This window comes from Mirounga angustirostris, unplaced genomic scaffold (genome assembly GCF_029215605.1).
Source record: "Mirounga angustirostris isolate CCGP_5_RB_7025 unplaced genomic scaffold, mMirAng1.0.hap1 SCAF_10, whole genome shotgun sequence".
NCBI classification, from domain to species: Eukaryota; Metazoa; Chordata; class Mammalia; order Carnivora; family Phocidae; genus Mirounga; species Mirounga angustirostris.
In genome coordinates, this window is record NW_026991718.1 from 137,234,243 (window position 1) to 137,249,214 (window position 14,972).

Sequence of the window (14,972 nt, forward strand, 5' to 3'; positions counted from 1 at the left end):
TCACTTGTTTAACAGACCTCGAAGTACCCGGGGCCGGGGCTGGCGGCGGGCACAGATGGGAGCTGTTGTTGTGGTGCTGGGCAGGGGGACACACCCCATGGGCTCTGGGAGGCTCTGGGCATGGCGGGCCGCTGGGGAGGGGCCCCCCCAGGGCCTCGGTGGGGGAGCAGGAGGCTCACGGCTTGCGGTATAGCCTTTGGCACTTCCGTATTAAAAAAACACACGTGCATATTGTCTTTGAAGAATAAACACCTAATGAGAACAAGGAGGGCGTTAGTAACAGGGCTCCCACCAGAGCCAGCCCCTCCCGGCCTCTCGGGCGGCCCCGCTGTCCCCGGGCTCCTCCCATCTGGACAGTCGGGCTCTCCCTCCGCCGGGCGCTGTGGGCTGTGCGGCGTGGAGCCTCCCCCCGGGGAGCAGGGTGGGCCGGGCACCACCCCTGCCCGGGGTCCTGCCTGCCTGGGGTGGGGGGGATGCAGACATGCACCCCGACCGGGGGAGGCCAGCTGGCAAGCTTCGGCAGTGGGGGCGAGGCCGGCCGAGCGCACGCTAGAATGACCTCGCGGCTGGGTGCCCCTTCCTCGGAGGGGCGTGTGCCCACAGTCACCCCCTCAGAAATGACAAGGCTGACAGTGTTATTAGCCGCTGTCCTGGGACTGCGTCCCCAGGGGAGGCATTTGTTCAGAGGGGTCCCCTCCTCGCCCCCTGGTCACGGCCCCTAGGTGGGATTCCAGGGGGTCCTGTCAGTTGGGGCGGGAGAAGTTCAGCCTGAGCTGGACGGAAATGAGCAAAATCCTCTGGGCTCCCAACAGCAGGCACTTTCTACAAGCCCGAGAGGCAGCCCGGGCGGGTGGGCAGGCGGGGTTGAGCCACTCACCACCCGTCGCCAGGTGAGTCAAACAAGCAGGTGCCACCCAGAGCCCGACGTGCCCACCCTGGGGGTCCCTGGGGCTCCTGGCACCTGGGGTGCCGGGGGGCTGCCTCCACAAGAGAAGAGGAGAAGCAGCTTGGGGTGACTTATTAAACAGTAAACCCCATAAAAGACAGGATTTCTTACGCTGTGGGTGCAGCCGTTTACTCCGAAGCTGCTTCACCAGTGTTGCATGTGGGCATAAAGTTCTTAGCGGGCAATGATGGAGTCGAGGATAGAATTGTGCCATAAACTGGCAAGTCCTTCAGAGCTCCGCGTGCAGAGCTAATCGGTGCCTCTTTATCCCAAAAGGGTCGGGCGCCTCTGGACCCTCGGGCCGGGACGCCAGTGCCTTCCCAGCATGGGCTTGTGAATACCCTGGCAGCCACCTGGCCCTGGGCAGAGGGGAGGTGCGGATGCTGCGCTGAGAGAGGCTGTGTCCCCAGCAAGGGTGTCCGGGCCGGCCGTGCGTGGATGGCGCAAACGAGTGGGCAGCGCGGGGCAGCAGGGACAGGACGGGCCTGCGGACCGGGAGCTTCCGCCCACTGGGACTGCGCTCTCGATTCCTGGGCAGCAGTGCCTGTCAGGAGGGATGTCCTGGGAGCTCGGGGCCGCTGACGCTCGCATGTCTGTGACTAGCTTCGGCCACAAGCCTCTAGTTTGGGAGCCTGTGGGACTGGAAGCTGCTTGCTGACAGGAGCAGGCCGCCCGGTGAGGCCCAGCAGGAGGCAGGGACGTAACCACGTTTGTTGAGTGACTGACTGAGCCATGGGTGAAGTGGGAGGCTGGGTGGGGTGGATGGATGGACGAGGGGATGGGTGATGGGGCGGCCACAGCAGGGCTCATGCGGAGGGCCAGGAAGCCAGCCCTCTCTGGTCCGCCTGCACCCGCCACTAGCTCTGAGAGCCCCAGCTGGGCCTGGCAGCTGCTGGGTTGAGGGGGCGTGCCAGGGTCCCGGGTGGTGGGAGGGTGTGACTGCGTGTGCAGGGGCTGAGGGGTGGGGGTCCCAGGAGAAGGGGAAAGCACAACAGGGTTCCTCTCTCCCACCTTCCAAGTGGTCTGCATCGGCCAGGGCTCTAGGAGCAAACCTTCTGAGCCTGGGAGCCACAGGAATGCCCGGGCCGCTCCCCTGACCCTCACGAGCCATCCCCCACTTGTGCCCACTATGGGCTCCCCGCCTCCCCTCTAACTGCTCCCCTTCTGCCCATCCCCTCCTCCTCACCAGCCCTTAGAATAACACTTAAGCCTGGACCAGCTCCGAGGACAGCCCTGCCTGTCGTGTGCCCCCCCGGTGTGGGGTGCAGCCCCCCTCAGGCTCCCATGGCCGGGTCCCTGTCTGCCCCAACTTCCCAGATGCAGTCTCCCATGGCACGGCAGGGCTGGTGCAGAGACGTTTGCTGAATGAAAGGGGCCCTTTGTGTTCCCCACACAGCCCTCCCGCTGCCCTGGGGGGAGGAGCAGGTTCCAAGGAGGCTCAGCCCTGGGCCCGCGAGGGAGGTCTTCTCAGAGCCATGGGACGTGAGTGTCCCATGGGGCTCCCCCCAGCATGGCACACGAACGCCTGGGGCAGCTGTTGGCCCAGCTGTCGGGGCAAGAGGACGGGCTGGGAGGAGGACACGGGGATCCAGGACCTGCAGGTCCGAGGAGCTCAGGAAGGCAATCCACCCCTCCCAGCTGGGACCCCAGCAGCTGTGCTCAATCCTCCAAGGACACCAGGCCATCCCGCTGCACCCCGCACCCCACCCAGTCCTCTGCCCCACACGCCCACTCACCTCACCCCACACACCCACTCACCCCGCTATACCCTGCACCCCACCCATTCACCCCACTGCACCCCATATCCCACCCTACACACCCACTCACCCCGCTGCACCCCACCCCACACACCCACTCACCCTGCTGCACCCCACACCCCACCCATTCACCCTGCTCCTCACATTGTGCGGACGTTCCTAGGGGCCTGGGAGTGTGGGTGTTGCTGGCTCTGACTCTGGACCAGGAGGTGGTCTAGGCCTGAAGTGGGGCTCCTGGGGGCTGGGCTAGGGGCAGTGCCCTGCTCCCCCCCACCGTGCCCAGCCCGCGGGCAAGGCTGGCTCTCCTGCCTCACCTCTGGTCAGTTCTAGCTGCTCAGCCATGTTTTAGTTTCCACCTGATAGTGACCCACGGTGACCAGAGCCTGGTGCCAGGCTGCAGCTGCCCCCCAAGATGCGGAATCCTGTTCCAACCTCACAAGACCCCACGAGGTGGGGACCGACTCGACGTGAGCACCCAGACTCAACCAATACGCTCTCCTCTTCAAGACTAAAACCAGCATCCAAGGGGGAGATTGTGCACACTGTGGACACTTGGGGGACTGTCACGGTTGGTTTCCCTCCTGAACGGACACGAGGACGAACTGCCCCCTCGCCACACCCTCGTGGACCCCAACCCCCCAGCCCCGACTGGCGCCCCAGCCCCCAGCCCCCTTGTGACCTCACCCCAGGAACCTCGGACACTCCGGCCTGCGCTGTAGTCTTAGGGTTTTACTGCCCTGGGTTAGGGTGGGTCCCTTTGTTCCTGGTGGTTCGAGCAAAGATCAGGCATTCTGAAAGATTGCAGAGCGCATGGACGCATGGACGCTTTGCCAGGAGGGCTCTCAGGGTGCGGTCGGAGGACCTGGGGAGACAGGGCCTGAGCCACAGGGTCGCTGGGGCTGTCCCTGGACGGTGCTTCTGTCTGATGACTCTGACACCCTCCGAGGACCCCGAGATCCTAGCTGGGGCTGAGACTGAGCACTGGAGGAGGGACAGGAGTGGTGCCACGTGGCCCGGCGGACCCCCTGGGTCGAACGCGCACCCCTCATTTGGAATGAGATGCTGGGGCACTCACTTGAGGCTGGTGGTCTGATCCCAGAGCCGCTTGGGCGAGTCAGGTGCCTGCTCCAGGACAGGCCACGCTGCGGATCAAAGGTGCCCCTCTGGCCCCGTCCTGAGGCTGCAGCGCCGTGGGCCCACCTGCCATGGCTACTCAAACCCGTGGCCAACCTGCTTCTCAAATTACCCGAGTGCAAGAAGACTCCAGGAACTGGCGGTGCTTCATGGTCAGTATTTTGCAGGGGAGGGCGAGGCCTTCTGCGTGGAACACGGCGAGACTTCTTGCAAGCACTTCACAGCTGAGAGAGGTCGGCAGGAGCGGTGCCCCTGCCAGCCAGGCTCTGTGGACGCGAGCACGGGAGTCTGAGTTCTCTTCGATCCCTGGATTTGAGAGAGCCCACGCTGAACCAGCGGTGATCGCAAGGACTGCTCCAGAGACGGCAACGTGCAGAGTCTGGGGTCCCTCCTAATCCTGGGAAGAGCACCGACCGGCCTCGAGACCGCGGCTTCTCCCTGGCGGGCGGTGACACGCGGCATCCGGCCGACAGGATGCTCCTTTTCTTCATGACGTATGGACGTGCCTTGCAGCACTTTGTTTTAAGGCTGGAGCTTCCAAGGAGCGAGATTTTCAGCCGCGGGCCCCTCGCGGGTTTCGGGGATGCGGGAGGCGGCGCGGGGCTGCTGGAGTGCCCCTAGTGGCCAGAGTGGGCATTACAGGCCCCTCCGCGGATAGATAACCCCACAAGGCTCTTATTAAGGTGGCTTTCAGGAATTCAGTGCCAAATATGCCTTTGTCATGTCTCTACCCCGCCACGTACTTGGTATAGCAATGAAAACGGTATGTCGCTCCCCCCCTTTATTGCTGCATCGGCGAATATCTGCATAGTGAAAATACTGACAACATTCCCACAGCTTGTGCCCCCGCAGGTCCGATTCCGTTTTGATGAAGTTTTATTCTTGACCATGCTGCCGGGATCGAGGCCCTGGCGGGCGCGCCATCAGCAGCACCAGGAGGCTCCTGAGCTCCTCGCGGGCGTGGCAGTGGCTGCACACGTGACCCCATGAACCGCCGGCGGGGGCGCGGGGCGCCTGCCCTCGGCATCGGGTGGCTGACTTTGCCTGGGAGGGCCAGGGCATCTGGACGTCTGGCCTAGAATGACCCCTGACTCCGGGTCCCCCTGGATGGCCGGCCTTGGCTTCATTCATCTGTGTGTTCACTTGACAGTGCTTAGTGACCACCTACTATGTGCTGGCCCTCCTCAGTGCTGGGCAGACAGTGGTGGGCAAAGCCTGACTGTGTCCCTTCTGGGGCAGGGCCCAGGGAAGGAGGCCGGCGTAGGACACATGACCACACAGATCAGTGTAGCAGGACGAGGCCCCAGGAACACTCAAAAGAAGGACGGGGTGCTGCTCACGGACCCACAGATGGGGGAGGCAGCCGAGTGTGGGGTGATGGAGGCTTCCCGGGGAGGAGTCATTTACCTGGGGCTTGAAGGGGGGTTTATCGAGAGTGGGGAGGGGCACGTGGCCCCTCGCTTGGCCTCTCAGGAGCCGCTGACCCCACACTGTGTGGGGCTCTCCCAGTCCCGCTCCTTGGACCCCAGGCTCCCCTGACACAGGCCCCGGGCAGCGCTGGCTCTGGGTTCACGGACAGGCAGGCAGGTGCAGTGGAACCACAGCTCCGTTCGGGGAGGTCGGGGCCAGTGGGGGGTGGGAAGGGGTGCCAGGTGTTCATCTCCCCACTGCCCTCACCCCACCTCCCGCCACCCCAACGACCACTGGTCTCTTTACGTCTCCGTCCTGGTGCCTTTTCCGGAAGGTCACAGGGTTGGATTCCCACGGCGTGTGGCCCTCTCAGATGGGCTTCCTTCACCGAGTGACACGCGTCTGGTTTCCTCCCTGTCTTCTCAGGGCTTGAGAGCTCATGTCTTGTCCGCCCTGGATCCTCTCCCACCGTCTGGATGGACCACGGTGTATTTGTCCATCGCCTGCTGAAGGACGCCTTGGTCGCTTCCAGGTTTTATCAACTGTGAATAAAGCTGCTTTAAACACCCGTGTGCAGGTTTTGTGTGGACGTGAGCTTTCAACTCTTCTAGATAAATACCACGGCGCATGATTGCTGGATCGTAGGGTGAGAGTGTGTTTAGTTTTGCAAACATTGCCTTCCAAACTGCCTTCCGAAGAGGCTGCGCCATGTTGCCTTCCCGCCGGCAACGCACGAGAACCCTGCTGCCCCACGTCCTGGCCCGTGTTCGGTGTCGTCGGCGTTGTAGGTTTGGGTCCTTCTGATGGGCATGCAGACGTCTCACTGCCGTTGTCATGGGCATTTCGCTGATGACACGGGACGAGGAGCGTGTGTTCGGATGCTCGTCTGCGTGTCTTCTGTGGCGAGGGGCCCGTTCGGGTCTTGGGCCCATGTTTTAATTGGGTTGTTTTCTTACCGTTGAGTAGAGTTCTTTGTGTATTTTGGACCACAGTCCTTGATCAGGCAAAGATCTTCTCCCACCCGAGACTTGTCCACTGCTCTCGTGGAAGCGTCTTTGGCAGAGCAGAAGTTCAAATTTCAGTGCAGGCGGGTTCTTTGGTTTCGTCTTTCACGGACCTGTGTTTGGTGCCGTGTGTAACAAGTCGTGGCCAAAACCAAGTCCCTTCTTGGGGAGACGGTTTTTCTTTAAGAGACGGAAGGGCTGAACGGTTCACAGCCTTTCTGCTCCTGGGTTTACTGAGGTGTATTTTTTGTGTAAGCCGCGGTGCACCTGCTCCATCACCAAGGGGGAGAGCGGGCCGATGACACGCTAAACCGGGCAGCAGACATTGAGTAAAAAGGACGTTTCCGTCTGGCAACTTCCAACCAGAACTGTGCTGGGACACGAGAGAGAAAGCTCCTTCAGCGACAGGACGTTCTTTGCCTAACGTTGCTCGCTCGGGGCACTGCGGGAATGCAAACAGGGTCCCGAGGACCTGGAGCTTGATAAGACCCAGTCTGATGAAGGCCGAGGGAATGCAGCCCAGGCTGGTGTGGGACGGGGCCGGGGGCCAGATGGGAGTCCAGGCTTCCCTGGAGCAGCCTGAGGGGCTGCTCATGCTGGACAGAGGGGTCCCTTCCTCCATTTCCAGTCTGCCCAGGGACGGAATGTGGGCCCCTCCCAAATCCCTATGTCGGAACCCTAACCCCAGTGTGACGGTGTTAGGAGGTAGAGCCCTTGGGAGGTGATTGGGTCGTGAGGGTGGGGCCCCCCAGGCATGGGATTAGTGCCCCAATCAAGGGCACCCCAGAGAGCTCCCCTGCCCCTTCCTTGTCTCTTCCAGTTTCTGGAGGCGCCCGAGCTCCTGGCCCCTCCTTGGCCTTCAGAGCCCGCAGCTCCTGCCAGCATCTCTGTGCCGCTCATCACCTCTCCTCCTCCGGCCGTTTTAAGGACCTTTGTGGTCCTGTCTTGGGGTCGCTGGATAATCCAGGATAATGCCCCACGGCAGGGTCCTTAACTGAACCACGTCTACAAAGACACTTCTGCCACGTGAGGTGCCAGTCCCAGGTTCTGGAGCTCAGGACGTGGGCGTCTTTGGGGCCATGATTTTGCCTCCCACGTGGGCACGCTGTGGCCTATGACAGGCAGGCAGTTCCACCAGGAGGTGGGCGTCCTCCCTCTGGAGCCCTGGCCCCTCCTCGCTGGGACTCCAGGCCCTCACGCTGGTTTCCCAATCTCTGCGAGTCTCCGTGGCCACCCCTTAGGACCCTGTGTGGCAGCCGCGTCCCCCCCAAAGGTCTTCTAATCAGATCCCCCTGCGTGGGCCAAAGGTGATCTCGGGGCTGATTGCGGACCTGAAGGAAGTGTGGCTGCGTGAACCAGACTGGGAGGGGCCGGCGGGAGGTGGGCGCGGGGCCTGCCAGGGAACCGGGCCACGTCTGTGCGCTCGCCTCCCTCCCCCTGCGCCCGCGCTGCAGGGGAGAAGGTGCTGGTGGGGAGGGCCGCAGGGCTGATGCCTGAGGCCTGGTTCCCACTCATGTCCACCCTGGGCAGGGCCCCCGAGCCTACACCTCCCGCCTGCTCCCCTCCCAGAGCTCCTGGCACCTGGCGTCGGCCTACCTTCCTCTTCTCGGGACAAGTGCTGAGCAAGCCTGCGTCCAGTGCCGTGCTCGCCCAGGGTGGGCCTGAGCGCCAAGCACAGCCCGGCTGGCAGACCTCGGCCAGGCCTGCGGAGCACACCCGGAGGGCACAGGGAGGGCATGGTCGTCCCGACTGCCCATCCCCGGTGGGGGGGCACAGTTACCAGCAGATGTGGTCCTAGTTCTAGCCTCCCTCCCGTGAACTTGAAGAAAAACGAATAGATTGCCGTTCCACTTGTAGGGCAGAATGTGCCCTGAGCGCCGGGATTTCCCGCGTGTCCCGCCCCACGCAGGGCCGCCCACTGCAACACCCGCCAGAGGGGTGAACCTCCACGACACGCCAGTGGCGCCCCAAATCTGTGTTTGCCTCAGGTCCCTCGGCGCGCTGCCTTCTTGGCTCTAGACAGACGGGGAGTGATGCGCATCCACCGCTACGGTGTCCCACGGCATGGTCACCGCCCTAAAATCCTCCGGGCTCTGCCCGCCATCCGTCCCTCCCCCCCACCCCGGGCAAACTCTGGTCTCTGCACTGTCTCCACAGTCGTGCCTTTCCCGGAACGCCATACCGTGGGGACCGTGACACCGGCTTCACTCACTCGGTTCCGCACTGAGGGTTCCTCCCTGTCTCCGTGGCCTGAGAGCCCGTGTCTTTCTGGCCTGCAGGATATTCCGTTGTCCCCATGGACCACAGTGTGTTTACCCGTCACCTGCAGAAGTACAGATTCCATCAGTTATGGCCAAGGCTGCTAACACACCCGCGTGCAGGTCTTTGTGGGGCGGGGGCTTTCCCTTAACCGCACAGCACTCTCAGTCCCAGGGCTCTGGGGTGACTTGTGTCCCCGAAACTCTGTATGTCGAAAACCTAACCCCCAGGACCTCAGAAGGAGACCTTATTTGGAAATAGGATTGTTGCGGATGGGAATTCTTTAAGGCGAGGTCGTTAGGGTGGCCCCTAACCAAACATGGCCAGTGTCCTTATAAGAAGAGGACATTGGGGGCGCCTGGGTGGCTCAGTCGGTTAAGCGTCTGCCTTCGGCTCAGGTCATGAATCTGGAGTCCCGGGATCGAGTCCCGCATTGGGCTCCCTGCTCGGCGGGGAGTCTGCTTCTCCCTCTGACCCTCCTCCCTCTCATGCTCTCCGTCTCTCATTCTCTCTGTCTCAAATAAATAAATAAAAAATCTTAAAAAAAAAAAAAAGAAAGAAGAGGACACTGGGACGCCGACGTGCACACAGGGAGGGGGCCGGGTTACGATGGAGACAGAGAGCGTGGGGTCCTGCTGCCGGCCAGAGAGGCCTGCAGCCAGCAGAAGCTGGAAAGGCCTGGGACCGGCCCTTCAGAAGGAGCCAGCCCTGCCGACAGCTTCACTTTGGACTTCCAGTCTCCGGGACCTGGAGATGATCACTTGTGCTGGTGAAGCCCCCGTCTGTGGGGCCGGTTATGGCAGCCGTGGGCACACACACTGGCGAGCACACTCCATCTCCTGCAGCCCTGGCAGCCCGCGAGGTCGCTGCACACGAGGACCCGGGCCCAGCAACCCCCTGGGGCAGGCAGTCCCAGCCCACGGCTTCTCTGGTCACCCCACTCACCGCTGGCTCCCGGCACCCACACTGCAGCCCCTGGGGACCTGGAGAAGCTTGTGCTCAAAGAGCAGGAGGTTGACATTAGCCCGTGACAGTCACCCACCAGTGAGTCAGGAGCCCCCTGAGCAGACCCCGTGTCTCCTAGAGGTTTGGAGTTGAGGCAGTTGGGCACTCTTGCCCCCAGCCCTGCCGCCCTGCAGCCCCCAGCCTTATGGCTCCCCAGCCTTGCAAACCCCCAGCCCCGCAGCCCTGCAGCCCTGCAGCCCCCAGCCTGGCAGGCTTGCAAGCTCGCAGCTCCCCAGCCCCTCAGCCCCACAGCCCTGCAGCCCCCAGCCCCGCAGCCCTGCAGCCCTGCAGCCCCCAGCCCCGCAGCCCTGCAGCTCTGCAGCCCCCAGCCCGGCAGGCTTGCAAGCTCGCAGCCCCCCAGCCCCTCAGCCCGCAGCCCTGCAGCCCCCAGCCCCGCAGCCCTGCAGCCCTGCAGCCCCCAGCCCCGCAGCCCTGCAGCCCTGCAGCCCCCAGCCTGGCAGGCTTGCAAGCTCGCAGCCCCCCAGCCCCTCAGCCCTGCAGCCCCCAGCCTGGCAGGCTTGCAAGCTCGCAGCCCCCCAGCCCCTCAGCCCGCAGCCCTGCAGCCCCCAGCCCTGCAGCCCTGCAGCCCTGCAGCCCCCAGCCCCATAGCCCTGCAGCCCTGCAGCCCCTCAGCCCCGCAGCCCTGCAGCCCCCAGCCCCTCAGCCCCGCAGCCCTGCAGCCCCCAGCCCCGCAGCCCTGCAGCCCTGCAGCCCCCAGCCCCACAGCCCTGCAGCCCTGTAGCCCCCAGCCTGGCAGGCTTGCAAGCTCGCAGCCCCCCAGCCCCTCAGCCCCGCAGCCCTGCAGCCCCCAGCCCCGCAGCCCTGCAGCCCTGCAGCCCTGCCGCCGCCCGGCACAGTGTGCAGCTGACGAGGCACCAGTGGTTGTTTCTGTAAGAAAAGCAGCTTCAGCTCCGTCTTTCTTCCTGCAGTTGTGCAGCCAGGTCTCTGAAACCCCATTCGTCAAAGCTGCAGGCTGAGGAGGGACCATGGCGCACAGAGGCCATGGCCAGCCTGAAATGACCTTGGCCGCAGGAAATGCCCTTTGTGATGTCACAGATAATTACTGCTGGGAGGAAGGCCAGCGCCCAGTGAGTGAGCCGTGCAGACAGACCTGCTCCCTGGCTGGGCACACGGCGGGGTTGGGCAGGGGGCACGAGTGCTGGGAACGGGGGCTTCAGTCCTGGCGCCTCTGTGGGGCTGCCTGGGGGCTTGACGTTCCTGCTCCAGGTGGCCCTGGAGAGGAGGGGAGGATGGGGGCAGGGGAGGTCACCACTCTGAGGGGCCACAGGCCCAGAAGTGCAGCCCAGCCACCCCCCTCTGCCCACCCCCCTTCCCAGTGCAGTGAAGGCCCTGCTGTGTGTCCGAGTGGGCTCTGCTCCCAGATGCCCACTGTCTCCTCCCAAAATCTCTGGGATGGGGGGTCCTGTACCCTAAGAACAAAGTCAGACTTCTTCACCTGGCCGGACCCCACGTGCCCCCCGCCCCCGGCCACCCCCATCCTTGGCTCTTCCAGTGCTTCTTGCCCGGCCTGCTGTTTGTGTGTCTCCAGAGCCCCGGGCTGTGCCCAAGCCGGGCCCTCACCCCCGCCAGGCACTCAGGGCGCTTGGGCGCATCCAATTGCGCCGCAGACGTAAACTCCAGTCCGCTAGGAGCTCAGACTGTGAGGGACTCTCGTGCCACGATCCCGTACACCAGCTCTGCGACCCTGCCGCGGAACCAGCCCAGGGAGGCTGGTGTCGTTAGGAACGCAGAGTTCTGGGCGCCCTTCCCTGAACCGCACACCGCCAGCCCGCAGCTCCGCCAGATGGCGCCCGCTTTGGCCCCGCCAGGCCGTGTGTCATCGACCGTCAGGGTTTTACTTGACGGATGAGAAAACTGAGGCACAGAGGGCCCAAGTGGCCTGCCCAGGGACCCCCAGTGAGGAAAAGGCAGAGCCGAGGGCAGACCCTGGGACTCCGAGCTGGGGACACGTCCTGCTGCGGCCGCCCTGACCTCGGGCGCCCGGGCCTGGGCTTCTGGGGGGAAAGACACTGCTTCCTGATTTGGGGTCGCCCACCCGGCCGGGCCTGGGGCTGTGGATGGATTGAAGTCCCTTGCACCACCCCCTACCCCCACCCCCACGGCTTGGGAGGTGACCGGAGATTAGCTGCTAAACAAGTAAAAACCCTGTTTACCTGCAACAGAAACTACTTGAGCTTTCGCCTTTCACCCAATCAATGCCGCATCTGCAGGCGGTCGATACCTGGCTCTGTGGGGCTCCGGAACTCTGAGGTCCCACTTGGGGGCTGGGAGGGGGGCAGGGGCATGTCTGGGGGATGTTGGCGAGGGGCTGCGAGGAGCCCAGAGAGCCCTGGTGGGGAGCTCCCAGTCCTCACAGAAGTCAGCGGACGGCCCCTGGTCTGCACCCCCTGTGCCCCCGTCTCTGGGCCTAAAACCAGAACCAGGCCACGGGCTTATAGATGCTGCCCACTGCTGAGTGCAAATGCCGGTATACAGCAGGTGCCCAATGGGTGATGACTGTGCCTGTGGTGAGAACCTTCCTCCCCTCCTGCCTGTAATCTGCCCGCCTCTGCCCAGATTCCGGGTGCCTCGGTGGCTCTGCGGCCCGCCTTCCCCAGAGCCGAGCTGGGCTGCGGAGGGGGCTTTCTGGCCACCTGACTGTCCCTTCGGCTCTGCTCAGTGGATTTGGCCTCCACCTTTTTCTCCTCCTGGTCCAGGAGACACCCACAAGGAGCTGAGGGGAGCTGAGGGTGCCCAGGGCGGCCCCTGTGGCCAGGCTGAGCCCCTCGGCGACCCTGCTGGTTGGGGACTGGGCTTCGAGTGGCTGCCTCTGGGAAGGGGCCACCCTAACAGAGGGTGAGGGGGTGTCCACTAGACATGGGCTTGGCACCAGGTGTGGTCTGGGGAGAACAGGTACGGGGTTCTGGACCCTCTCAGGTGGTGGAGAGGGTTCTTGAAATTACCCCAGGAGGACCCTGTTGACCCCTGCCCACTTCCATCCAGACAGTCTGAATGGGCGGGGCCCCCACCGCGGGAGAGAGGACCCCCCAGGACACCAGGATGCTCCCCTAACACATGAGACAGAGGCTGCGGAGACAACGGGAAGCAAGCACTGGCTGCCTGGCCAGAACGGGGGCCTCTTGGACTGAGGCCAGGCAGTGGCCCTCTCTGTTTTTAGCTAATGCCACTTGGCGGTAAAGTTTGAGGTGAGGGTGGGTTTTAAGCCCCTGCTTGTTTTGTGACTGAGCTTGGTCTTGGGAGACAGATACATTTTCAAGGGGCCCTTCTGACACATTTACTGCTGGAGCTAATTAAAAAGCCCGACCTGGTCTTGGCAGGGGCATCGTTGGTATACTTAATCACACCTCCAGAAATCCCAGCCTGTGATGGGAAACTGCTGGAGAAGTGGGGCTTCTGGTGGGGGGAGCGCGAGGCCCCCCACGCCCAGCCAGGCTCTCGCTCTGAGCGAGGACTCTGTGGGCCTCCAGCCCCTGCCTTGAGGGGCTTGTGGGGTCAGGCTCTGGGCCGGGAGGTCTGGGAGAGAAGGTGGGGGGGCAGGGAAAACTCCCTGGTCCCGGGGAGCTGGAGTCTGAGGCCCCCCCCCACCGTGGGCCTGTGAAGGTGTATTGTTGGGGGGAGTTTGTCCTGGGTGTGTCGGTGCTCACCCCTGGGCGGTCAGGCACGTACCCACGTGACCGGGGTGCTGAGGGCCGTGGGGGGTGGGCCCCTGGCGGCTAGGACCACTGCCATCCAGGCGGCTGAGGGCGTCACAAGCTGCGTGCCTTTCCAAGGGCTGTCCTACTATGCGCTAGACCCTCATGGCGAGGTCGCCGCCCTCAGGACACAGGAAGGGTGGGTGGGGACCCTTCTCTGCTTCCAGGGGAGGTCGAGACCAGGGGAGGAGTGGTGGTAGGGTCGGGCACAAATGGCGGCCCCTGCCCCCCTCAGCCTAAAGGGGCAAGCGACCCCAACAGCCCCCTCCCCCACCCCCCGGAGCCCTCCCAGCATCCGACTCAAGTTGGCTTCTTGGAAAAGGCTATTCTTGGGTCTGCTCAACAGGTGCTGAGTGTGGAGCTCGAGTCTGCGCTGATATCAGCTTCCCAAAGTGTCCTGGTCTGGTGCCGAGGCTGCCTCCACCCCTGGCTGGACAGGTGCCCCCCGGGCCTGCTGAGGGCCAGCTCCGTCCTGGCCTGGCTCTGTGGGGAGGGCTCCAGGCTGCAACTGGCAGCCTGCATCCTGATGCTCGGGCCTCACCCAGCACTAGAGAGGGCCTGAGACCCTGACATGGGGATGGATATCACCTCCTCCAGGAAGCCTTCCTTGTCTCCACCTCATCCTGCTACCATGTCATTGCTGGTTCAAAGCCGGGCTCTCTGGAGGAGGCCTGGGCTGTGTCTGAGCTGGTGTTTGGGTCAGATTCTATGCCAGGCCTTGTGCTAGGCCCCTTCTCCAAGGGCTGGCATGGTGTCCACCCAATTCACAGAGGAGAGCCCAAGCCCCCGAGAGGCTGGGTGCCCTGTCCCAGCACCCAGGAGAGCAGGCGCTCAGTGCAGGCTCAGCACATATCTCCTGAGTCAGGGAATGAATGAGCACCCCACCTCTGCTGATGACAGGAGCACAGAGGACCCCTTCAAAGGGGGCCGGCGCTGCTGCTGGGAATCCCTGCTTCCCAGGGAGGGGTGCAGGGTCCAAGGGGCACAGCCTGCAGCCTGGGGCCGTCCCTTGCCCACAACTTTGGTCCTGAGGGGCCAGAACACATCCCAGAGCTGTGCCTGGTCACCCCACCCACCTGGTCCTCAGCCCCTTTCCCTGTCTGTCGACGCTGTCCTGACGCACCCCCCCACCCCTGTGCCCCAGCCCCTGCCAAGAAAGGAGCCCTTGGGCCGGGGACAGTTGGCACAGTGGCTGTGTCTCGCTAGTTAATGAAAGCACAGGGAAGGAACCAGAACGGAGGCCAGCATGGAGGCGGAGGGGTCATGATGGACAGAAGGAAATTTCTAGTTTTTGGCATTCAGCTGCCTCTGCAGTGACATAATCAGGAGGTTTTTACTGACCGGGCAATAAAACAGCTCACAACCGCGGATGCATGTGCTTCAGCAGAGCTGGCCGCGGGCCTCACGGCCTTGGTGAAGGTCACTCCTGGGGCTCAGAGAGGCTGCCTCGGGGCTGGTGGCCCCCAGAGGCTGAGCCCCAAACATGGGCAGGCCCAGGGGTGTGGGGGCTGCAGTCAGTCCCAGACAGAGTCGATGCAGACCCACCCCCTGCTGCAGGAGAGCCTCCCGCCACTCCCACACGCCCCGCTGCTGGGGGCTGACCCTGCCCACCCTCTCCGCCTCCCCAGTGGTGCCCATCAGGCAGTGACCTGGGCACTGTCAGCTGGTTGGCAATCTCACCTCCTCAAATCCAGGGGAGGTTAGCTTAGAGGGGGAAGGGGGAAAGGGTGTCATGAGGGCCAGG